Source organism: Henckelia pumila, chromosome 1 (genome assembly GCF_033568475.1).
Source record: "Henckelia pumila isolate YLH828 chromosome 1, ASM3356847v2, whole genome shotgun sequence".
In the NCBI taxonomy this organism is placed as follows: domain Eukaryota; kingdom Viridiplantae; phylum Streptophyta; class Magnoliopsida; order Lamiales; family Gesneriaceae; genus Henckelia; species Henckelia pumila.
In genome coordinates, this window is record NC_133120.1 from 129,652,575 (window position 1) to 129,680,049 (window position 27,475).

A 27,475-nucleotide genomic window follows, 5' to 3' on the forward strand; every position below is an offset into this window, starting at 1 on the left:
TTTCGTCCAAGAGTTGGGGGTCATTCCTGAAGCTGTTGGTCCAGTCCCGGTGTACTGTGACAACACGGGTGCCGTTGCTCAGGCAAAGGAACCAAGGTCTCATCAAAGATCCAAACACGTACTGAGGAAATACCACATCATCCGGGAGATTGTGGAAAGAGGAGACATCACTATCGAGAGAGTGGCCTCTGCAGACAATATCGCTGATCCACTTACTAAGCCCTTGCCAGGACCATTATTTGACAAACATCGCGAAGCAATGGGACTGCGTAGTATGACTAGTTGGCTTTAGGGCAAGTGGGAGATTGAAAGAGTGGGTGCCCTGTTAGCCAACTTGTGGCTAAGGGCCTTTATGACTCTATATGTAAACAATATTTGTTTAATATAATTTACACTTTTATATTGGCTTTTGCTTTATTTTTTATCATATTATTATATTGTGACTTACTATACGATGTTTAGATAAAGACCTTGAGTATACTAGAGTGCATGTAAGATGTGATAGTAGATTTGAATGACTGTCATGAAACACATCTTATAATCACTGTATATTCTAAACAGTTCCTAGTCAATTGAGCCGTCCGCAAATAAGGATAAGGATCGCTCGAGATTGAGACTAGCATTTGCGATGCCAAGTACCACGTTTCATTGGTATGGAACATAGAGATGTTCGAAGCATGCAAATGGATATTCATTTGATGGATGATCGAACTACCCTATTCGAACTTTCCAAGTGGTTTTCACTAATTGAGTGGATAAGTCCGCGGTTTTGGTTGTACACCATTAGTCCTTACTACTTGAAACATCATGGAGACTATATATAAGAGTATTGTACTTTGACTCGTTTACCGATTCTATGAGGGTCAACGGGTGTCGAGATTGGGTATATTTACGACACATATAGGAGTCGATGCTTTGTTGTCAAGGATTCATCACACGCTTGCGAGTGTGGATATCCTATGCGATCTGAGGAGATATTAGTGTGACAAATCTCTGGCCAGAGTACATGATTTGCTTTAGGTTACTTGGTTTCCTAGTTGCACATGCGATGTCACTATTTGATCTTCAAGATGTATTGCATAGTTATCGAATCTCTAACGACTCTCAATATACCAATGGTTGTTGATTCGATCGGGATATATGGATGAAGGGACCGTACTATACGCTAACCAAAACCTACTGGTTCTTGCAGGCACTATCAGTGATACCTAGGGAATCATGGGGCGATGTTGCTAGGCGCTCTTACCATGATTCGATGGGTAAGTCGGAAATTGTTGTTCCGAGTAACAAGGAGTTGTGGGCCCACGGCTAGCTGTATCCCTGAATTATTGAGGGTTACACAAGTAATAGTTTTCTAATCCCCGTTGAGATAATTAAATTTAATGAGTTAAATTTAGTGTATGAGAAGTAGAACTTCTTATTAATGAGTAGAGGGAGTGAGATTTCCTAAAATGACATAGGGATGCCATTTTTGGAAACCACTGAATTCGGATTCAGAAAAATTATCTTGACTTTAAAATATGCAGAAAATATTTCTGTACACATTGGTAAAATTGGTTTATCAATTTGAGTCACGATGAATTTTATATTAATTTCTGAACATGAGGGTTTTGCTTGTCAGGCTTGAACTTATGACTAATGGACCCTAAGCTGTTAGCAGCCTATATTATAAATAAGTTATTGCAGTACAGAAATTAAACATATTTAAGCTCATAATTTTCGAAAAACCTAGAGTGTTCTCTCTAGGGTTGGCCGTCCACCTCCCCTCTCTTGTTCGAAAATATCAGTCTGCAATTTTCAAAATTGCAGTCTGATTTAACAGATCAAATCTGTTCATTCTCTTCGTAGAAATTTTTGATAGACTTTCTAGTGCAGTCTGTCAGAGGGATTAAGAATTCTGTTCGTGGACCTGATTCGGGAGTTGATCGAGCGAGTCATCAGTTCCTGGGATATACAAGAAGAGCAGAGTAATCTGTTGGAATCCATAACCTCAAGTTGAGACTTGAGAGGTAAAATTTAATTCTGTTTTATTTTACTTGTTTGTTTTAATCGTTAGGATTTGATACCCATGATCTGGAATCGTTCCAGATCAGAAAATAAAAATTTTTAAACTTCCGTTGCTACGGGTATCACATCTGACTGATCCGATAACGTGTTCCAACACTAAACGCATCCTTCTCTCAAGCTCCCAAGTAGCTTCTTCAGTGCCTCGACGCTGCCACTTAACTAAAACCAGAGGAATGACTTTATTCCGTAAGACTTTATCCTTATGATCCAGGATACGAATAGGTCTCTCAATATAGGTCAAATCCGCATCCACCTGAACTTCAGACGGTTGTAGAATGTGAGACTGATCCGCCACATACCGTCGCAACAGAGATATGTGGAACACGTCGTGAATACTGTACATATACGGTGGCAAAGCTAGCCGATTAGCCAAATCGCCAATGCTCTCCAAAATCTCAAACGGACCGATAAATCTGGGAGACATCTTGCCCTTGAGGCCAAATCTGAGAATCCTGCGGAAAGGTGAAACTCTCAAAAACACTTTCTCCCCTACATCGAACTGCAAAGGCCTACGCTTAGTATTAGCATAGCTGGCCTGACGATCCTGTGCAGTCTTAATTCGTTTCTTGATTTGATCAACAATATCTGCTGCCTGCTGGATTAACTCTGGTCCCTCAACCTGTCTCTCCCCCACTTCTTCCCAAAAGAGTGGAGTGCGACAACTTCGTCCGTACAACGCCTCAAAAGGTGTCATCCCAATACTACTATGATAGTTGTTGTTGTACGCGAACTCAATCAATGGCAAATGATCCTGCCAGGCTTAACCAAAATCCATAACGCACGCTCGAAGCATATCCTCCAAAGTACGGATGGTGCGCTCTGACTGACCATCTGTTTTCGGATGATAGGCAGTACTCAAACTGAGAGTAGTGCCCATCGCATGCTGAACACTCCCCCAGAACCTAGAAGTAAACTTGGGGTCTCGATCGCTGACAATGCTCACAGGCACTCCATGAAGTCGAACGATCTCCTGAATGTACAACCGAGCCATACGATCCACATTGTACTCTTGGCTATAGGAAATAAAATGAGCTGACTTGGAGAGTCGGTCCACCACAACCCAGACAGCATCACAGTTCCTCGAAGATACCGGAAAATGTGTCACAAAGTTCATCGTGATAAACTTCCATTTCCACTCAGGAATAGGCAGACTGTGAAGCAAACCTCTAGGTCGTCGGTGCTCTGACTTAACTTGCTGACACACCAAACATCTCGAAACATACTGATACACACTGCGTTTCATTCACTTCCACCAAAACCGAGTACGTAGATCCTTGTACATCTTATTGCTCCCCGAATGAATACTCAACTTAGTGCGATGTGCCTGAGATAAGATCTCCTCTCGCAACTCTTCATCCTCTGGAATCACAAGCCTACCAGACAAACATAGAAAACCATCTGACTTATAGTGAAATCCAGATGTGCTACCCTCGTTGGCTAGACGATCCAAACGCTGGGTCTTCGAATCAGACATCTGAGCATCCCAAATCCGCGAATACAAAGCTAGCTCAGAAAATATCGCAAACATCTGGATACTCTGCATACCTTTCTTGTGATTGAAGGTATACCCTGAAGAACAACACTCCCTGATCGCACTAGACATCGAACAAGTCTGAAGTGCGGATAGTCGCACCTTGCGACTCAAGGCATCAGCAGTGAGATTAGAAGCTCCCGAATGATACTTAATCTCACAATCATAGTCCTTAAGCAAGTCCATCCAACGCCTCTGCCTCATGTTCAACTCAGCTCAAGTGAACAAGTACTTGAGACTCTTGTGGTCGGTGAAGATCTCAAATTTCTCGCCATACAGATAATGACGCCAGATCTTCAAAGCGAACACAATAGCTTCCAACTCCAAATCATGGACCAGATAATTGTCTTCGTGCAACTTCAACTATCTAGAAGCGTACGCAACATGCCCATTCTGAGTCAAGACACAACAACCCCTGAAGAGAAGCATCTGTGTAAACCACATACCCTCCAGATCCTGATATTTATGCCAACACTGGCGCAGAAGTCAACCGTCGTCGAAGCTCACAAAAATTCTCCTCACACTCAGAGGACCATTCGAAATCAACACCCTTGCGGGTAAGTTGCGTCAACGGTCGAGCTAACTGTGAGAAGTTCAAAATGAAGCGACGATAATAACCTGCTAGACCCAGAAAACTACGGATCTCGACAACCGTCGTCGGACGTGACCAATTAAGCACAGCTTCAATCTTGCTTGGATCAACAGAAATCCCCTCCCTGGATATGATATGGCCCAGAAATACCACTCGATCCATCCAGAACTCACACTTGTTCAGTTTGGCGTACAACTGCTCATCCTGAAGAGTCTGCAGTACCAACCGCAAGTGAGAAACATGCTCGTCCGCATTACGCGAATACACCAGGATGTCGTCAATGAAGACCACGACAAACTTGTCCAAATACTCCCTGAAGACACGGTTCATCAGATCCATAAATATAGCCGGTGCATTAGTCAATCCAAATGGCATCACTAGAAACTTGTAGTGCCCATAGCAAGTACGGAATGCAGTCTTGGCTATGTCCTGATCTCGGACTCTCATCGGATGATACCCAGATCTCAAGTCAATCTTGGAGTAAACCGACGTACCCTGCAACTGATCGAACAAGTCATCAATACGAGGCAAAGGATACTTGTTCTTCACAGTAACTCGGTTCAGCTGTCGATAGTTAATGCACAACCGCATAGACCCATCCTTCTTCTTCACAAAAAGAAAAGGAGCTCCCCAAGGAGATACACTAGGACGAATGTACCCCTTGTCCAAAAGATCCTGTAACTGGTTCTTCAACTCTCGCATCTCTGATGGAGCCAGATTATACGGTGCTTAAGAAATAGGAGAAGTATCTGGCATCAACTCTATGCCAAACTCGACTTCCCTAACAGGAGGAAAACCCAAAATCTCATCAGGAAATACATTTGGGAATTCATCCACAACCGGAATACTCTCTATCTCAATGCTCTCAGCGGACAAATCAACTGCATAGATGAGGTAACCTTCTCCGCCAGACTCTAGAGCTCGACAGGCTCTCAAAGCTGATACCAATGGCATCAGGGATCGCGCTCCCTCACCATAGAAAAATCAGCTATCACTCCCGTCCGGATGAAAGCGTACTAATCTTTGATAGCAGCCCACTGAAGCTCGATAGGTAGTCAGCATATCTATCCCCAGAATACAATCGAAGTCGTTCATCGCAAGAACCATGAGATTCGATATCAGAATGTTTCCTTCGAACTCTAAAGGGCAACCCATCACTAGACGTTTGGCCAAAACAGACTGACCCGTATAGAAACAGATACACTACGTCTAGTGCAATGCATGGTAATTTATGTCTCTTAACAAAATGTGCATAAATGAAGGAATGAGATGCACCAGTGTCAATAAGTACAAGATCAGGTATGCCATATAACAGAAATATATTTGCGATGACCTTCTCATTCTCCTCCACTGCCTGATCATGCCTCAAGGCAAACACCTGGCCAGAATCCCGCGGCTTCAAGTGAGAACTCCCAGCAGACTTTCTCTGCGACCTATGCTGAACGGTAGCCTGAAAACCTGATCCTGAACCACAACCGCCTCCCCCAGCTAGTGGAAAATCCCTCCGAAGATTACCAACCTCTCCACAACGGAAACATGCCCCAGAAGCTTTACGGCATCTGTCGGTCAGATGGTTCTTCCCGCAATGGTCGCACTTCTCCTTCTTCCCAAAACGAACAACACCACCGGAACCAGAGGAAGAAGAAGTAGATCCGGACTTCTTGAAAGACTGAGCACGGGGACCCAAAGAACTCGCAAGCCTAGACTCAGAAAAAAACCTGTTACGACGAATTCTATCCTCCGCCTGGTGACAACGGCTCACCAAACCCTCGTAGGACATATTATCACCGACCGCCACACGGTCATGAATCTCCGGGTTAAGGCCCTGAAGGAACAGATTGTACTTCATCTCAGAACTATCAGCGATCTCGGGGCAATAAGACAACAGATCAAAGAACTTCTGCTGATACTCCTCAATAGACATAGAACCCTGACGCAAGCTCAGTAACTCACCCGCCTTCGTCTGACGGAGTGCAGGAGGAAAATACAGCTTCTGAAAAGATGTGCGGAACTCGGCCCAGGTGGCAACTCCTCTCGCCACAACAAAGGGTGCAGAAGTAAACCTCCACCACCTACGGGCTCGCCCATCCATAAGATAACCAAGCATCTTTATCTTCTGCTCCTCAGTACAGTGGAAAGTCTGAAAATTAGTCTCCATGCGATCTAGCCAGTTCTCCGCATCCTCCGGAGTCTCGCCTCCAATCAAGGGATTAGGACCAATAGATAAGAATCGGCGCACACTGAAACGCTGATCATCATGACGACGATGATGGCGTTCCCGACGACGCTCCCGGTCAGCATCGCCCCAATGTCCACCTATACTGCCATGGCTACTCTGATCATCGCGATCTGCCATCTACAAAAATTATCTCGCGGTTATCTTATGCAAAATCTAAATCCCAAGAATACTATGCATGCTTTGATACCATAAATGTAGTGACCCTTAACAAGATCATCTACTAAACAGAACTTAGGCATGCAATTAACTTAATCAAACAGTAAACCAGAATAAGCTGCGGAAACAATAAATATTAATACAATCCCAAGGAAAGGAATCTGTAAATACTCAAAGTTATACAACCAAATCGAATAGTGTATAAACCCAATAACAACAGCAATAAAACCTTAGGCGATGCTCCAACTGGCCAACCACTACCTAGTCCCTCTTGGATCCACCCGCCTCATCCAATCGCAAACCTGCCCCATGGAATAGGGTGTCCAGAAAGACAGAGTACGAGACGTGAGCATAAAAATCTCAGCACGAGAGTATGAGTATACATGAATTCAAGTGTATCGCCTACGGACTAGAGGTCAAGAATCAGATAGCAAAGACAGATTGGGCCCTGGTATGTAGCACGTTGTGCCGTCGCTTTAGGAGGTGGCTCACATACCGAAAATACCAGTGGATACGCCGGACCCAATTCGATGGAAGTCCATCCACTAACAGGATAGGGTAAAACCTTACTAACAGACATCTCAAAGAGATAGCTCAATATGCAAATTTATGCAGCATATAAATCATGCAGTCACATAATACATGCATACTCAGTCAGGATATCTCGAACAGTACTTTCGTACCTCAAATACCAGGCAAGCTCTACCAGCTCTAAGTCCACGCTTATAGTCTGCACTACACTGCAAAATGATACTAATATCATTATAGTGCTCTAAAAGCCTTAACTAAGCTATTGCATACTCCTAAATATTTTTAGGAAGCAAAATCTATACCTTCGTTCGTCATCAGTCCTTTGCTGTCGATTGCCTCAAAACTAGGCCACAGCTCCGCTATGACACCTGGATCGCTATGCCACTTCCGGATTCCCAACAGGACGCATAGAATGCCCTAGATCTAAGCTGAAAGACCGAGGAATCGAGATAAGTGAGGTGAAAGGTGTGCTTGGAAATGAATCTCGGCACCTCTATTTATAGACATCGAACGGAACATCCGTTCCTCCATCGTTGCGTCCGTTCGCCATCGTTGCGTCCGTTCGACGAACATTGCGTCCGAACGTCACATCATGTGCGTAAGCAATGACGTCAACTTGCTGACGTCACGGATGACATCAGCTGACCAGAACTGTAACGACCCATTATATCAAGACGAGTCTTTTCAGCGTGCTTATATCCTCACTCACACGCACCCTGAAAAACTTTCCAGGGGGTCACCCATCCTATAATTGCCCCAAGTCAAGCACGCTTAACTTTGGAGTTCTTATGTGATGAGCTTCCGAAAAAAAGATGCACCTTCTTGATATGAGCAGTACATATGAAATCTTTTAAACTCTCTTTAACTATGTAGTCTCATACCTACACAGTCTCAGAATCCCCTCTCATTTCGGCACGGGGTCGGTTCATTCATATGTACTGCTCATATCAAGAATGAACCGATCCCGTGCCGGAATGAATTTTTATTCTTGTTTTTGTTTGTTTTCTTTTAGTGTTTTTGTTTTTTAGGATTTTCTGTGTTGTGTCTGAAAGAGTGGGTGCCCGGTGAGCCAACTTGTGGCTAAGGGCTTTTATAACTCTATGTATAAACAATATTTTGTTTAATATAATTTACACTTTTATAATGGCGTTTACTTTATCTTTTATCATATTATTATGTTGTGACATACTATAAGATGTTTAGATGAAGACCTTGAATATACTATAGTGTATGTAAGATGTGGTGGCACATGGGGATGGATATCATGAAACACATCTTATAGTCACTGTATATTCTAAACAGTTCCTAGTCGATTGAGCCGTCCGTTAATAAGGATAAGGATCGCTCGAGATTGAGACTAGCATTTGCGATGCCGAGTACCACGTTTCATTGGTATGGAACATAGAGATGTTCAAAGCATGCAAATGGATATTCATACGATGAATGATCGAACTACCCTATCCGGACTTTCCAAGTGGTTATCACTTATCGAGTGGATAAAGTCCGCGGTTTTGGTTGTACACCATTAGTCCTTACTACTTGAAACATCATTCAGACTCTATATGCTAGTACTGTACTTTGACTCGTTTACCGACTCTATTGGGGTCATCAGGTGTCGGGATTGGGTACAGTTACGACACATATAGGAGTCGATGCTTTGTTGTCAAGGATTCACCACATACTTGCTAGTATGAATATCCTATGCAATCTGAGGAGATATTAGTGTGACGAATCTCTGGCCAGAGTACATGATGTGTTTTAAGAAATGGTTTCTTAGTAGCACATGTGATGTCACTATTTGATCTTCAAGATGCATTGCATAGTTATCGAATCTCGAACGACTCTCGATTTACCAATGGTTGTTGATTCGATCGGGATATATGGATGAAGGGACCGTACTGTACGCTAACCAAAATCTATTGGTTCTTGCAGGCACTATCAGTGATACCTAGGGAATCATGGGGCGATGTTGCTAGGCGCTCTTACCATGATTCGATGGGCAAGTCGGAAATTGTTGTTCAGAGTCACAAGGAGTTGTGAGCCCACGGCTAGCTGTATCCTTGAACCATTGAGGGTCACACAAGTAATGGATTTTTAATCCCCGTTGAGATAATTAAATTTAAAGAGTTAAATTTAGTGAATAAAGAAGTGGGACTTCTTATTTAAGAGTAGAGGGAGTAAGATTTCCTAAAATGACATAGTGATTGACATTTTTGGAAACCACTGAATTCGGATTCAGAAAATTTATCTTGACTTTAAAAGGTGCAGAAATGGTTTCTGTGCACATTGGTGAAATTGGTTTATCAATCTGAGTCACGATGAATTTTATATTAATTTCTGAACATGAGGGCTTTGCTTGTCAGGCTTGAACTTATGACTAATGGGCCCTAAGCTGTTAGCAGCCCACATTATAAATAAGTTATTGCAGTACAGAAATTACACAACAGAGGCATAATTTTCGAAAAACACTAGGGTTTTCTCTCTAGTGGCCGCCGCCCCTCTCCTCTCTCTGTCAGAAAATCCAGCCTGTGAATTTCGAATTTGCAGTCTGGTTTAACGGATCAAATTCGTTAATTCTCTTCGTAGAAACTTCTGATAGATTTTCTAGTGCAATCTATCAGAGGGATTAAACTTCTGTTCGTGGACCTGATTGAAGAATTGTTCGTCCATCAGTTCCTGGGATATACAACAAGAGCAGAGTTATCTGTTGGTATCCATAATCTCGTTTCGAGATTCAAGGTAAAAATTTAATTGTTATTTAATTTTTACACGCACAATTTAATCGTAAAGTTTTGATACCCATGATATGGAATCGTTCCATATAAAATTTTAAAACTTCCGCTGCACCGGGTATCAATTCTAATTGATCTTAACACCGTTTTCCAACAGTGGTATCAAAGCCAGGTTGCTCAGATCAAGCGATTAAATTAATCGATTGTACAAAAATTTTAAGCCTTGGTTTTTGAAACAAAAGGATTTTAAAAAATTTAAAATTAATGGGCAAACTCGGGGCAGCGAACGTCGCTGCCCATGGGCAGCGATGTGACCCGCGCTGCGCAGGGCAGCGCACGGCGCTGCCCAAGGGGCAGCGACGGGCTGCCCGGCCCGAGCCCCTTTTGGGGCGCGGGCTGCCCAGGATCGTCCCGGGCGGCCCGGGAAAATTAATTTTTTATTTTTTAATTAAAATTTTAATATGTTAAAATTCTATTTTTGGTACGATCGAAAATTGTTTTTGATTGGTCCACGAGGCGTCGTATCGAATTGTTCGAGTCCGAAAATTTTAAAATTGATTTTTGGATAAATTTGAATATTTGGAAAATTTATAGATTTTATCCGTTAAATCAGATTTTATGAAATTAATTATTTTTGGTACAATTGATGATAAGATATGATCTTATGGAAATATTGAGTAAAATATGATTTTATGTATAAAATTGGATTTTATATGTAAAATGTGATTTTATTTGATAAAAAGATAAAATATGATTTTGTATGTAAAATAAGATTTTATATATGGAATATGATTTTATCCTTTTTAATTTAATTGTCATTGCATGTTATCCAATAAATTAATTTTGAATTAAATATTATTGGATAAGGATGATCGATTGTCATGATCAATTTTGTAGGTGTATGTTAGGGAATTTACATTTGTTTTTATTGTTGTTGGATTTATTAATGGGCCTGGTTATGGCCCAATATGAATTGTCATATGTAATAAAAGTGGGTCTGGTTTATGGTCCGTTCCCACCCCTTAAAATGTATCCCCTACTTGTCATAGTTATTTATTGTAAATACATTATACTTAGTGGGAGATGAAGATTTGAAGACGGAGGTGGGCCCAGCAGACAATAAAGACTGAAGAAATGTAAATTGAAAGCACAATGTAATAGGATTGCATTGCATACTTGCATATCACCTAGGATTGGACTTAGACTCGTGATTGGCAACCACGAGTCGATTAGTAATGGAATCGATCATCCTAAAATATAATATATGATATTATCATTGTATGCATGTTTAGACTAAATTGTATGAATCCCGCAAGCATACAAATTTTAAATGATGAGACAAATTTTCAAAATTAAAATCCCTCATTTTAAATATGATTTAAAATTGATATCAAGATAAACAAAAGGAAATTTTAAATATTGTTTAAATATTTCTACCTTCCATCAACGATCAATGTATGTGATGCTACCCGCGGATACGGTCCGGCTCATATTATTGGGGGGGCCGTTCGTCGGAAAGCTGTACATTGGATCGACACATGTTGTAAGTTGGGTGGAACTCCCATGGGATTGGCTCATATTATTGGGGATCCACATGGCGACCGTCCATCACAACTTAATATTGATGGGTCATCTTGACATGTCACAATAAACGGCGTCATATTATTGGGCCCTTATTGGACATGAGATAAAAACATGGAGGTTGTTTTGGAAGCAATTGGGCTCTACCTTTTGAAAATTATGGTTGGCTGATATTATTCGGGACCATAGTTAGTCAATTGGACTCCATGTTCCCACTAAAAAAAATGTTTCTCGTTTTCACTAGAGGGTAGTGAAATCGTCAAAATAGTGGGAGTGTGATTCATAAAATAAATTTTGCCTATTTTATGTCTTAGTAAATTAATTAAACAATCACTGATTATTGTCTGTTTCTTTTCAGTATTTCATTAAGATGAATTCGCGCAATCCACTATTCTCTATTCTCGAACAAAATAAACTGACTGGCGCAAACTATACAGAATGGTTCCGTAAGTTGAAGATTGTCTTGACCTCGGAGAAGATGCTCTACGTGTTAGAAAAATCTCCTCCGAAGGAAGCACCAGCTGATATAAGTCCGGAAGAGTTGGCCAAACTTGATAAATGATGGGACCATGATATCAAGGCCAAATGCTATATGCAAGCTTCGATGTCTGATGAACTCCAGAGGCGATTTGAGGATACCGTGAATGCTGCTGACATTCACGTACAACTCAAGGAACTTTTTGGGGCTCAATCGAGAGCTGAAAGGTTCGCTACTGTAAAAGAGTTAATGACATGTCGCATGCGTGAAGGGACTTTGGTCCGTGATCATGGGGTACGCGTGATTTGGCTCATTCAGAAGTTGGTAACGCTTGATTTGGTATTGGAGCATGAACTCAATGTGGACTTATTACTTCTCTCTCTTCCTTCATCGTTTGACGGTTTTGTGGTGAATTTCAATATGAACAAGATAGAGGCCTCCCTTCAAGAGATGGTCAATATGCTTGTAACTTATGAAGCCACTTTAAAGAAGGATAAACCGGTTCTCTTGGTGGGCTCCTCTTCTTCTGCTAAGAAGGGGCCAAGTACAAAGGGTAAGAAACGTTCTGCCCCATCTAAGAAAATCGGACCCGAAAAGAAGAACAAGACAAAGGCTTCAAACATGGAAAAGTCCAAGGATGTTTGTCATCACTGCAAGAAACCCGGTCATTGGAAACGTAACTGCAAGGAATATCTAAAGCAGTTGCGAACTGCGAAGGGTATGTTTTATATTGAAATAAATGTTTCACTTAATACAACTTCTTGGGTATTGGATACCGGATGTGGATCTCACATTTGCAATGATTTGCAGGTGATGACAAGAAGTCGCAAGCTTAGAATGGGTGAGACCCAGCTGAGGCTCGGAAATGGTTCTAGAGTTGAAGCCAAAGATGTGGGAGACGTTTATTTAATTTTACAAAACGATTTTAAGTTACTTTTGAGAGATGTTTTATTTGTTCCAGACTTGATTAAAAACATTATTTCTGTTTCTATGCTTGATAGAGATGGTTTTTCTTGCAATTTTGTGAATGGAATTTGCAATATTTACAAGAATGAATGTTTGATTGGAAATGGACAACTTGAAAACGATCTATATAACTTCAAATTAAAAGACGTTCCAATAAATTATGTTGATAAACCGATAACAACCCGGCAAATCTTTGGCATGCTAGGCTAGGTCATATTTCCTCAAGGAGGATGAACAAGTTAGTGGGAGAGGGCATGTTTGATATGTCTGATATTAACTCTCTACCTACTTGTGAATCCTGCCTGAAAGGAAAAATGACTAAATCTCCATTCAAGGGGAAACCTGAGCGTAGTCAAAATCTGTTGGATTTGATCCATACAGATGTTTGTGGTCCATTTAGAATTGGTACTCAATTTGGCCACACCTACTTCATTACCTTTACTGATGATTATTCAAGATATGGGTATTTATATTTAATGAAATATAAGTCTGAAGCATTTGAAAAGTTCAAAGAATTCAAGGCTGAAGTAGAAAACAAGCTAGGTAAAAGTATTAAAGCACTTCGATCGGATCGAGGTGGAGAATACTTAAGTACCGAGTTTTTGGACTATCTAAAAGAGAATGGGATTCTCTCTCAGTGGACTCTTCCTATGACACCTCAGCTGAATGGTGTATCGGAGCGTCGTAATCGAACTTTGTTGAACATGGTTCGATCCATGATGAGCTTCACTGAGCTCCCACCATCGTTTTGGGGCTACGCGCTTGAAACGGCGGTGTTGTTGATGAACAACGTCCACACCAAAGCAGTGGATAAAACACCATACGAGTTATGGAATGGCAAAGCTCCTAAGTATTCGTACTTGAGGATTTGGGGATGTCCTGCTTACGTGAAGCAGACAGTGGGAGATAAGTTGGATAGTCGATCCTCCTTATGTTATTTTGTGGGGTATCCGAAGAATTCAATCGGATATTATTTCTATCATCCTGCTGAAACAAAGGTGTTTGTTTCAAGGAATGCCACCTTTTTGGAGAAGGAATTCTTATTGGATAAGAAAGACAAGATGATGGAACTCGAAGAAATTCGAGAAGAACCCGAGATACAAAATAATGATCCTACAGCTCAAGAACCATTGATTGACACGCCTATTACTAGAAGATCCGAAAGGACTTCTAGGCCTCCTATTAAATATGGTTTTCTTCTTGAAGGGGATCAAGATGAACCCGACGTTGGATGTGATCCAAGAAACTTCAAGGAAGCAATTTCTGATGCGGATTCAAATTTATGGCTTGAAGCTATGCAGTCGAAAATAGATTCGATGCATACAAACCAAGTTTGGTCTTTAGTAGATCCTTCCGATGGAATTGTTCCAATAGGGTGTAAATGGATCTATAAGAGAAAACTTGGGCCTGATGGAAAGGTACTGACCTACAAGGCACGATTGGTGGCAAAAGGTTATACTCAAAGACAAGGAGTTGACTATGATGAAACTTTTTCACCAGTCGCAATGTTCAAGTCCATAAGAATCCTTATTGCCATAGCAGCATGGTATGACTATGAGATATGGCAAATGGATGTAAAGATTGCATTTCTTAATGGAAACATTAAGGAAGAGATCTATATGACGCAGCCTGAGGGATACACATCCATGGGAAGCGAGCATAAGGTATGCAAGCTTCAGAGATCAATCTATGGTCTCAAACAAGCATCAAGAAGTTGGAACCAGAAATTTGATGAAACAATAAAGGATTTTGGTTTCATCAAGAACCCGGAGGAACCGTGCGTGTACAAGAAAGTAGTTAGGGATGCTGTGACATTCTTAGTACTTTATGATGACATCTTACTCATTGGAAATGATGTAGGGATGTTGCAGTCAACAAAGATATGGTTATCAGGTAGATTCTCGATGAAGGATTTGGGTGAGGCATCCTATATTCTAGGGATACAGATCTATAGAGATAGATCTAAGAGAATGATAGGACTCACTCAAGCAACCTACATCGACACAATATTGAAAAGGTTTTCAATGGATGGGTCCAAGAGAGGACATCTACCTATGTGTCATGGAGTTTCTCTATCCAAGTCCATGTGTCCCAAGACTGATGAAGAGATAGAGAAAATGACACATGTACCATATGCGTCAGCCATAGGTAATATCATGTATGGGATGATATCTACCAGACCGGATGTAGCATTTGCTCTGAGTGTCACGAGCAGATATCAACCAATCCCGGTCAAATGCATTGAAAAGCCGTGAAGGATATTCTTAAGTACTTACGAAGGACTAAGAATATGTTCATGGTATATGGAGGAAGAGAATTGAGATTGGAAGGCTACACCGACTCTAGCTTCCAAAGTGACGTGGATGACTCGAAGTCAACCTCTGGATTTGTGTTCATGCTCAATGGCGGTGCTGTATCTTGGAAGAGTTCCAAGCAGGACACCACAGCGGATTCCACCACTGAGGCAGAATACATTGCGGCATCAGCTGCTGCTAAAGAGGCCGTTTGGATGAGGAATTTCGTCCAAGAGTTGGGCGTCATTCCTGAAGTTGTTGGTCCAGTCCCGGTGTACTGTGACAACACGGGTGCCGTTGCTCAGGCAAAGGAACCAAGGTCTCATCAAAGATCCAAACACGTACTGAGGAAATACCACATCATCCGGGAGATTGTGGAAAGAGGAGACATCACTATCGAGAGAGTGGCCTCTGCAGACAATATCGCTGATCCACTTACTAAGCTCTTGCCAGGACCATTATTTGACAAACATCGCGAAGCAATGGGACTGCGTAGTATGACTAGTTGGCTTTAGGGCAAGTGGGAGATTGAAAGAGTGGGTGCCCGATGAGCCAACTTGTGGCTAAGGGCTTTTATGACTCTATGTATAAACAATCTTTTGTTTAATATAATTTACACTTTTATAATGGCGTTTACTTTATCTTTTATCATATTATTATGTTGTGACATACTATAATATGTTTAGATGAAGACCTTGAATATACTATAGTGTATGTAAGATGTGGTGGCACATGGGGATGGCTATCATGAAACACATCTTATAGTCACTGTATATTCTAAACAGTTCCTAGTCGATTGAGCCGTCCGTTAATAAGGATAAGGATCGCTCGAGATTGAGACTAGCATTTGCGATGCCGAGTACCACGTTTCATTGGTATGGAACATAGAGATGTTCAAAGCATGCAAATGGATATTCATACGATGAATGATCGAACTACCCTATCCGGACTTTCCAAGTGGTTATCACTTATCGAGTGGATAAAGTCCGCGGTTTTGGTTGTACACCATTAGTCCTTACTACTTGAAACATCATTGAGACTCTATATGCTAGTACTGTACTTTGACTCGTTTACCGACTCTATTGGGGTCATCAGGTGTCGGGATTGGGTACAGTTACGACACATATAGGAGTCGATGCTTTGTTGTCAAGGATTCACCACATACTTGCTAGTATGAATATCCTATGCAATCTGAGGAGATATTAGTGTGACGAATCTCTGGACAGAGTACATGATGTGTTTTAAGAAATGGTTTCTTAGTAGCACATGCGATGTCACTATTTGATCTTCAAGATGCATTGCATAGTTATCGAATCTCGAACGACTCTCGATTTACCAATGATTGTTGATTCGATCGGGATATATGGATGAAGGGACCGTACTGTACGCTAACCAAAATCTATTGGTTCTTGCAGGCACTATCAGTGATACCTAGGGAATCATGGGGCGATGTTGCTAGGCGCTCTTACCATGATTCGATGGGCAAGTCGGAAATTGTTGTTCTGAGTCACAAGGAGTTGTGAGCCCACGGCTAGCTGTATCCCTGAACCATTGAGGGTCACACAAGTAATGGATTTTTAATCCTCGTTGAGATAATTAAATTTAAAGAGTTAAATTTAGTGAATAAAGAAGTGGGACTTCTTATTTAAGAGTAGAGGGAGTAAGATTTCCTAAAATGACATAGTGATGGACATTTTTGGAAACCACTGAATTCGGATTCAGAAAATTTATCTTGACTTTAAAAGGTGCAAAAATGGTTTCTGTGCACATTGGTGAAATTGGTTTATCAATCTGAGTCACGATGAATTTTATATTAATTTCTGAACATGCGGGCTTTGCTTGTCAGGCTTGAACTTATGACTAATGGGCCCTAAGCTGTTAGCAGCCCACATTATAAATAAGTTATTGCAGTACAGAAATTACACAACAGAGGCATAATTTTCGAAAAACACTAGGGTTTTCTCTCTAGTGGCCGCCGCCCCTCTCCTCTCTCTGTCAGAAAATCCAGCCTGTGAATTTCGAATTTGCAGTCTGGTTTAACGGATCAAATTCGTTAATTCTCTTCGTAGAAACTTCTGATAGATTTTCTAGTGCAATCTATCAGAGGGATTAAACTTCTGTTCGTGGACCTGATTGAAGAATTGTTCGTCCATCAGTTCCTGGGATATACAACAAGAGCAGAGTTATCTGTTGGTATCCATAATCTCGTTTCGAGATTCAAGGTAAAAATTTAATTGTTATTTAATTTTTACACGCACAATTTAATCGTAAAGTTTTGATACCCATTATATGGAATCGTTCCATATAAAATTTTAAAACTTCCGCTGCACCGGATATCAATTCTAATTGATCTGAACACCGTTTTCCAACAGTGTCGACGGTTGGATGACTTACTTTAAATCAAGTAGTGTGTTGTGTTGGGAAATTGAGAATTGTTTTGTGGGTATGAGATGGTTTTGAGTTTTGATCAAGAATCATGAAAGAAATGAAAAAATTGGTCAATGATGCAAACTTTTTGCTTTTATCTCAAATCCATGATCGTAACCTTCTTAAAAGAATTTTTGTGTTGGTGAACCAATTAGATGAATGAATTCCTATATATTCTGTTATGTGTGCTTAAGTTTGAGTTAAAACATACAAACATATAAATGAATGAGACATTTTTGGATCCTTGGGCTTAATTTTCGTTGGAACTTATCCTTAGTTGCCCTTTGAGCTTTCACGATATATATGAGTACTCTAGGTACTTTGTTCCGAATACTTGTTGAAGATCATCGTTTACTGCTGATGATTGCTTATTTTCTGCACTGGTGAAAATTCATGTGATTTACTTGTGAATTGAGATTGTCTAGAACTAGTTCGGACACCCTTCAAGGCGAAATACGGGCATAACTGTGACTAGAAATGATTTAGGCAATTTTTTTGAAATCGTTTGTGCCTTTCAAGCTACCTACTGATTCAATTATCCCTAGTACCTTGTTTGAGCTTAATTGAAAAACGAATTACATGCGTGCAAACGTGTGATAAAACCCCCATTCGGCAATTTTTTTCAAAGTCCCACATTCACTACCGGATGAATAGCTTATACACTAATTCCTACTTTGAGAGAGTAAGTAATGCATGAAAGTTTTTGTATGCTCCTAATTTTAATTTGAACGATGGAATGGTGTGATGGAAAATAAATGAAACAAATGAAGGTAGTAGTGAAAAGAAACAAAGAAAAATGATGAAAAAGGGATTGAAAAGTTGAGAAAAAAAGGAACAAATGTTGTAAAAAAAATGAAAAGAATAAAAAAAATCAATGGGGTGAAGAAAAAGTGTGAAATTTGAATGAAAATGAGTGGAAATTAGAGATTGAACATCATTTACTCCCTCTTTTGAATTCTTATTCCTTCGTTTGTAGCCATGAGTCGGGCTTTACGTTACAAACCAATTAAGTCCTATTGACCGAGTCACAGTCGCCCAATATACTATTGGAGAAGGGTTGCGAGAATCTAGCCTATGGATGATTGATTGACACTTTTAATGAATACGAATTTTTGGTCGAAACATGCACATACTATTCTTTTTGTGAAATAACTGATTGTGAGTGTTTTCAATTGAAGCTTATCATATTAATTGATCATTTATACCCTAGAAAGTCCTCATGATCTATGAATGTGTGAATTGAATTGGATAAGAGTATTTTGAACGTGAGTTGCGGGATTTGTAAGTCTTTGAGGTTCACTAACATGTGTTTGTTTGAAGATAAAGATTGATAGGTTCGATATGATTGGATGAAAAATGTTATTCTGAATATATTGCTGAGGCCATTGATTCATAGTATTTCTTGGTTGGTCTTGATTTGTTTGAGTGAGTATTTTGTGTTTTGATTTTTGAGTTATGAGTTTTAATTGGTTTTTGCTCGGGACTAGCAAACATTTAAGTTTGGGGGAATTTGATAAGTGCATTTTGTGCACTTAGATTGAATTTATATTATTGGATAATTGTTTGGTTTCGAGCAGAATTATGTGGGATTTGTTGTTGTTTGTGTTGGATGTTAGGAAATACAGGATATAATGAATTAATTATGGTTCAAAGGAGTCAAGAAAAAGGCAAAATGAGCGAAGACGGTCCAAGATTTTGAAGGAAAAAATGAAGAAGAACCCGAGCTGTAAGCGCGCCCGCGCGCGCTGCCTTAAGAGATTTTAGAGTGATGAGACCGAGGCTTATGCGCGCCCGCGCGTGTTCGAGATTTTTGAGTTGTGGAACAGATTGTTGTGCACGCCCGCGCGTCGTGAATTTTCTGCCAAGGAATTTTGCAATTTTTGGAAACTTTGGGAAATCTTTGGGTTGATTTTGGACGACTTTTAAGGAGTATAAAAGGGAGTTTTTCAGACCTAATAACGGGTTATCAGCCGTTGCACACTACAGCTTTTTTGAGAGAAAACTTTGTGAGATTTTTTTAGGAGTTCGAGAATTGAAAATTGCTTGGAACGAAGACGGAGCTTTTTCACCGGACACGGAAGAAAGCTTACGGATTTGTTACTTCTTCTTTATTGATTTCGTTTGATTGTTAAATTATGTTTTACATCTTAAACATGATTTGGTTTGCTTTGAATTTTGCTATGAACTAAAATTTTTAAGTCTAGAGGTTGATGTAGCCTGGTCAAGACTGTTTATGAATTTTTGATTTTATTGAATTGAGTTTTTTTCTAAATTAATTGTGATTCTAGTTTTGAAAGTCTTTTCAATTTACTGGCCATAAATTGATTTGTCATATTTATTTAGAATCCGGCACTTGGGAGAGGGGATTTAGAATAGGGTCGATAGAATTCTGTCATGGTCCCAGGGTTTTGATAACATTATGGGGCGATTTAAGGACTGATCATAATTCATGATGTTTGAGGCTCGTTAGAGAGAACCTCGCGATCTCTTGGTTTAAAGGCTCGTTAGGAGAGAACCTTAGATCTCGTAACACAAATTGTGATAAATTTTCCTGATAAATTTTATTAATAAAATCACACTCTATTTATAATAGAGTACAATGATTCAATTAGAGAAAATAATATCCTAACATAAATAAAAGATCACTCTAGCTATGGAATGATCCTATTATTTAAAACTAAATAAAAGACAAGATAACAATGAATCCTACAAAAGATTATGACAGAATAATCTTTTGGGCTTAAGAATTTTCCTATTGGTGCAATGGAGGCTCATGACATTACACCCCCCTTGGAGATCATGGTTGTCCTCAACCATGTGAAAAGTGCAGATTGCTGTAAGAGTACGTCAAAGATTAGGTATAGGTGGCGGTGGTTTTTAAATTTCTCCCACTGGAACCATGGACGACCTTGTTCCAACTCTAAGAAACGAAGTTGGGCATTGCTCTCAAGATAAAAAGAAGCCAATCCACCCTTTTCTTTTTTCGTTGTTTGTGGATGACAAGAGAATTGTTGGCATTGGTTTAGCCCTCTTAGTAGATCAGACATCCATGTGTTGCCATATGCTGATCCGCTCCCAGGTAGCTCCGTGTTTTGCTGGTGATCCAAACCTTCCGTACAGCTACCATCATCCTTGTTGGACCATGCTAATGTGCTGCCATTTGTGGCTTCGTCGCCACTCAGCTCCTTCGTACTTCTGCCCTTGTCCTTACCCCCTACTGCTTCGGTTCTGGTTGCAGAGATAGCCAAGGATAATGCTTCCAGCTGGGCATGGAGTTATTGCTGCCGACGCTTGTTTGCAGCCCTATCTTCCATGTACATCTGGATAAATGCTTCGAATTGCTGCTGCAAGGTGTGAAAATCCCCCATAACAGTTGGCTTTGATACCAATTTGTCATGGTCCCAGGGTTTTGATAACATTATGGGGCGATTTAAGGACTGATCATAATTCATGATGTTTGAGGCTCGTTAGAGAGAACCTCGCGATCTCTTGGTTAAAGGCTCGTTAGGAGAGAACTTTAGATCTCGTAACACAATATTGTGATTAATTTTCCTGATAAATTGTATTAATAAAATCACACTCTATTTATAATAGAGTACAATGATTCAATTAGAGAAAATAATATCCTAACATAAATAAAAGATCACTCTAGCTATGGAATGATCCTATTATTTAAAACTAAATAAAAGACAAGATAACAATGAATCCTACAAAAGATTATGACAGAATAATCTTTTGGGCTTAAGAATTTTTCATATTGGTGCAATGGAGGCTCATGACAAATTCACACTATTGATTGTTTATATGTCTCGGGAGAGCTTATAACTTTAATAGAGCCTAGAAAGAACATTGTCTTACACATATCATTACAAGTAGATTTTTAATAGGGATATTAAATTGATCTGTAATTGATACACTCTATTTGATACTCGGAAGAGGAAAATAGTATAATCTATGTGTTCTTGGTTATTAATTGAAATGAACTCATGAAAATAGGTTAATTAGGAAGGAATATTGTCGAGACCAGGTGAAATCAAAACTTCTAAACTATTTCTCTTTGTTTGATAATCTCTCAAGGATTGCGTGTGCGTTCTCTTTGCTTGATAATCTCTTAAGGATTGTGTGTGCGCGCGCTTTACAAACTTTATTATTTATTTAATTTGTCAGCAAATCTCTAAAGTTTAATTTTTTAAATAAAATTAAGACTATTTTAATTACAAGTATTGAATATTTTCAATTTACTCCTTGTGGGAACGATACTTGATTCATTACTTTATTAAAACTTGACACTCGTACGCTTGCGAGTATTTTTCACAACATGGGTCTTACAAGAAACATACTATTTTCCACACCAACACCTTGTGGGATAAGCTTAAACATTCTCCTCTTGACAAGTTCAGCAACTACAATGACACATTGTAGAAACATATTTATATACCCTTCATGGGTCAGAGGATCGTTATTCAAAGCTAATGGAAGATTCTATATTCAAACCTCCTAGGAAGTGCCAGTCCTATTTACAATAAAGATAATGAGACTTGTCTCCGTTTTAGCAAATAGTACTGACTAGTGACTACTAAAGGAAAGCCATTCTCTTTCATAGAATTGATTTCTAGATTCCACATTGGTACTTGACTATTTACATTAGGACAAGAACGCACCTTCATGTCTCATCTAATCTGTTCCTTCCGTTTATTAGCATCAGATATGTGAAACATAAGCTGCATGTTTAGATTAGAAATCAAATTAAACAGAATCAAGAAACTAAGGATTAAGTTTTTTTTTTTTAGCAAGAAACTAAGGATTAAGTTAATAATCTTCCTGGCCACTTTACCTTGGATCCAACATAAAATGAAACTAACAAGACCACCGAGCATAGCAAGTCCTGTAAAACTCAGAAAATTGTCGTTATTCATCAGTAGATATCATTTATAAAAACAAGAAGTAAGAGAACAAACCTTCTTCCTGGAGGAATCCAGAAACCAACCAATTAATGACGGATGGCCCAATGACAAACCCAACAAGATTAGCCACCTTCTGGAAAAAAAATCTAAATTACTTTTCTCCTGATTTGAATTATGAGTGTTCATAATCAACAAAGCTAACATATGACATTCATTTGACTTTCAAAGCGTAAAATGTTGCTGTCTTCCATAAGCTCCTTTTCTTCATTGTCTTCCATAATTTCAAGTAAAATTTTGCAAAGATCCCAGAATCGGAAGTAGCGCCGGATCAGCAAAAAATTTAACCACGTGAAGTTTAGAACCTGTTAATATCAATATACGATAAGGTTATGAACATTATACCATGATTAAACATTCAAAATCCAGAAGAATGCTACAGAAAAGAGAGTAATTAAATCTAACACCAGTCCAAGAGCTTCAGATATAGTGCACAAGGAATAGCCTTTTACACTTTAAATTAGTTTGGTTAATGACATCATCTAATCAAATAGAATATCACAGAAAACCTGTTCAGGTTCTAGAAATTACTCAAACCTTACTTGTTAGTGATAAATATCCAATTTAGTAATCGAACAGAGAAAAAAAACTTTATTTAATGTACAGCTCCTACCTCTGCCAATTCCCTCACTCGCACCTCCAACCACCCAAGCAACCTCCTCCAACATACACCATCCCAGCCCCTCCACCCAACCCAATCTAACCACTTTACTGTCCTTCATGCAAAGTGCATGATTAATTGGTAAAAGTGGAGTAGACTTTTCATGAACTCAGATTTTTGGTTGCAATTACTGAGTGCCAATCCAGAAGCATCAGTGGGTTGGAGAAAGCAGATGTTTTTTCTCTATGCTTACAGTGACATGAAAGAAGTAGTAAGGCTAATAGGAGAGGGGCTAGAGTCTGGGATTGTTCGGTCTGGCATCAACCTATACTCGAATACAATAATTCTACCTCAAAACAAAGAGGGAAATTGTTGGCCATGTATAGATTATCGAGCACCAAAAGAGGCAACAATGGAAGGATGCTGGCAAAAAAAAAATCAAATTCCTTGCTTCAACCTTGAGGACAAGGCTGATTTTCAATAGGGTTGGTAATATATGGGCTCAGATAAATAATAAATTGGACCTAGGAGTCATTTGGGCCAGGGGGAAAGGCTGGCAGAGGAGAAAGGGAAATATACTACATTGGAGTTTGTTAGAAGGAGCATTCAAGCTTTATTTTCCTGTTTGGCTAGCTTGAGCTAGGGCAAGAGAATATTGTATTGTCTGTTCTAAAGGAATCATTTCCTTGGCTGAGTAACAATACTCGGATTGTGAATCAATCTATCTCAGTATATATTCGTTACTAGAATTCTCTTGCTATTCTTGTTGTTTTCAAGTGCCAGAAAAAAAAAATTGATCCTAACATGAGTCAGGTTAAAGTCAAGAAGAATCTGTACGAATCAAATGTCAGCACCTACCCCATATCCAATGATAAAGATGTCCATGGGAGATAATTGTTGATTTGTTTCCACATGCCACTACAAGTAAAAAAAGTTGGATGATTTTCAAAGTATACCAGTTAAATAACTGAGTGCCAACAGCAGTACGCTTATTTGATTTACAAGACTCGCCTATTGGCAAAGGCATTACAGTAAAAGAAATGTGACATCAATTCCATCAAGACTAGAAACCCAACGAAATCCATACAAAGCGCCTTCATGAGATGAGTAGATTGATTGCGGAGGATTTAGATGCCACAAAGATGAGTCAGTCATATTTTCTTTTCTGTCACATCAATCATGGTACAATAAGATATTGTTCACAAGGAAATTTAGATTACTTTAAAATACCATTTGCAGTAAAGATAAGCGCATAACAATATGGTATTTTTTTCAGATTGGATATTAAAAATCATTTACAACTACATGAATGGATAGAACTTCACTATCACTTGGCCTAAAATCAATATTTCCTTCTGGAGTCTCTTCTATGAAGCAGGATCGGAGAGAAAATCATAGCCATATAATGAAATTTGATTAGTTTGAGACGTGAAACCCTCATTCAACAAGGTAAACCAAAATTGATACCCAGATGGGAAGTCACTCATGGTCCATGGAAATGACAAACATAGAAAAATCCATTTCATGGTATATGGAAGAAAATTTAAAAAAAATAATAATACAATCAACATAATATATAATAATAAAATGAAAGAAAAATCTCCACAGTACAACCCTCCATAACAACAAAATAGAATAAAAAATTACTTTATTCAGAATACCTGTGCAACAAATGCATTGAAGCTAATGATTGGACCAGCACAAGTATTTTGAAAATGAGAACTTGTCATTTGTGACACTTCGCTCCTGGAAAATGTAAGATTAGAGTTCATCCTAAAGAATTTAATATATACAAGCATAAAAAAGGTTGAAGTATGTTACAGACCCAATAGTTGAAGGCCCAATTAGTAAGAATGAAAAGCCCATAATAAAAAAGGTCTACACCAGGAGAAACAAAAGAGTGAACGTGGGATAATCAGGGGGTTAAAAGGTGGGGGGAGGAAGTTTGTAGGCAGTTATCGTGTTTATCTTTGTGGTTATGTGATACTAACATTGCTAGGGTTAGACTTATCTTTTGTACAGAGAAATTATCTCTGGGATTATAAATTTGATATTGTATTTCACTGTATTTGAAAGTTGCAAGAGTCAATTTCTGTCAATATCGTGGCTAGAACCAGCAAACCTAACAAAGTAATTCAACATATCTATTTAATTACAAGCATAACTCTTGCTAAGAAAAAAATTTACCTGTAAGAACAGATAACAAGTCTTGCCCGATGAAGAATGGTCACAATGCTGATGAATATGCTTCTTCAAATGGAAAAAGAAATACATTATCATAAAGGTACCAGAAAGTAGAAGTATGCATTTTCCTCGGTCAATATTGTTAGGAATAGTAACTAACACCAGACTAGATGATATATAGTAAGATTATGTAAATAGATTTCGGGGTTATTTTAAACTAATTAGCAATGTTTTGATGAATCGAGAATCGTGACAAGCGCTTTTTTCCTAACTAGCAGTATAAAGAATTAAAGATGCATACGGCATGCCTCGCATAAATGATAATCCATGAAAAATAAAATGTACTGCTTACTAAGAGTTTTTTTTCCCTATTATAGAGTCTAAAGCAGCTCTGATTTATATGTCTTCATGTTTACGGTACAAGGCAAAAGTGTAGAAAAAAGTTTCAAAACATTAGCAAACTGATGTGTCCATCAAAAATTGCCATCTTGTCCTTGAGGTGTGGCATACTGACTTTTCTTGCTGTAGGTGCCTGATCAGATTGAAGACCTCACGAAAGAATTTCCAACTGAATGGATATTTTAGACCATGCCACTTCCTCATGACCTTGAGGGTACAGCATGGATATAGGTGAATTATTTTTCCCAACACATATACCACGTTTTTTGTGAGCCGGATGTTCTCCAAAGGGCATAGATCAGAGAAAAATGGCAGGGCAAGAAGCCAATAGAAATGCAAGTCTAAAATTACTGATATCCACAAAGTCACAAAATTACCATGTGATCCATTTTTTGGTTCAGAATTCAAAAGAATAATGAACATGTTGCAGGTTTCAAAATTTGTATGTCACCTTTAGTTGTGTTTAGTTGGTTGGATAAAATTATTAATCCTATCCAATCAAATGTTTAGTTCCAATTTTTGTATCTTCATTGTTTATCCCACATCGATCAAATCATCAATTATTTATCTTGCATCAATCAAATCAATAATTAAAATTACAATATTACTTTTATATCTTTATTTTATTTATATTCATTATTTATTTTAAAGGATATAAATGTGATTTACGGTCTTATTCCAAATTTAATTCATTCAAACCAAGCATGTTATTTATTCCTTACTATTACACATCTTGCTCAAATATTTTAATAATTACAATATTTATTATCTATACAATCATATCATATCCTATCAATCCATCAAACGCTTAACACACAACATTATTATAAACACATTGCAGATCCTAAAGTCCATCAATTCCTTTGTAAAAACCTTGAAGCACTTCACTGACATTAGAGCACATTGTTAGACCCAATTAAGCTGGGCTGACTCAAAAGCAAGAACCATGGAATCCAATATTATGGGAATGATTTGGAGCCAAGAATCATGGATTAATGGAAGATACATGATTTCAGGAGTGATAGCTCCTAGATGAGGTTGTAATTAAAGGCATGCACATATGGAAAATTGGAAGAAATTGGTAGACAAGAGAGAAAGTAGAAATTGTTTGGAGTTGGCCATGATTATCATTTAATCTATGTAGCGTGGACACTCCAATTTTTTTTTTTTTTGGAAGTGTCGGACACGGACACGACACGCAAATACGCGTGTCAGCTACGACAAAACCCGTGTCATTGACTTTTTTAATGTTTGACCAGTCGGATACGGCTAGGATAAGGATAAGACATGGCTAGGACACGTTTCCGGATACGTTTGGGCTGAATTGCAAAATTCTGAGGACTAATTAATAGATAAATTAAAATAAATTGTGCCTAAAAAAGTCCTAAATTATTCATTCTTTCTATGGTCTTTCTTGTTCCCATTTCTTTCCTGCTCTCGTTCTTTCATCATCGATCATCACAACACCACTCGTTCTTTCATGATCTCGTTCTTTATATATATATATATCATATTTTTATATTTTTTAGTAATCGTCGTATCCTAGCCTTATCGTGTCGTATGTTTTCAAAATTTTCCGTATCGCCGTACCCGTGTCGTATCCGATACGATACCCGTACCCGTATCCATGCAAATAGCATTTAATGTAGTTCCTCGGTGGTTACGTTGTTTTCCATTGTAGATTCCCAGCTTTTAAGTTATTCATAGCTCCCCAACTCTTTTTTTAGCTTTCCGTC

General features: G+C 38.9%; 1 protein-coding gene across 2 annotated transcripts in view; it reads right to left on the reverse strand.

Moving 5' to 3' along the window:
• Positions 1-27,475, reverse strand: part of LOC140874512 (pentatricopeptide repeat-containing protein At3g56550) — a 44,576-nt gene that overhangs the window by 10,202 nt on the left and 6,899 nt on the right. Inside the window, exons 8-13 of one of the 2 annotated variants that reach the window (XR_012148137.1) lie at positions 25,344-25,406; positions 24,818-24,902; positions 24,015-24,074; positions 22,553-22,860; positions 22,429-22,479; positions 22,256-22,315 (exon numbers count right to left, since the gene is read on the reverse strand). The gene's annotated coding sequence lies outside the window, so the exon portion shown is untranslated. Of the gene's footprint in view, positions 1-22,008; positions 22,316-22,428; positions 22,480-22,552; positions 22,861-24,014; positions 24,075-24,817; positions 24,903-25,343; positions 25,407-27,475 lie in introns of those variants that run through there. The other variant, XR_012148138.1, reaches the window with a different exon arrangement.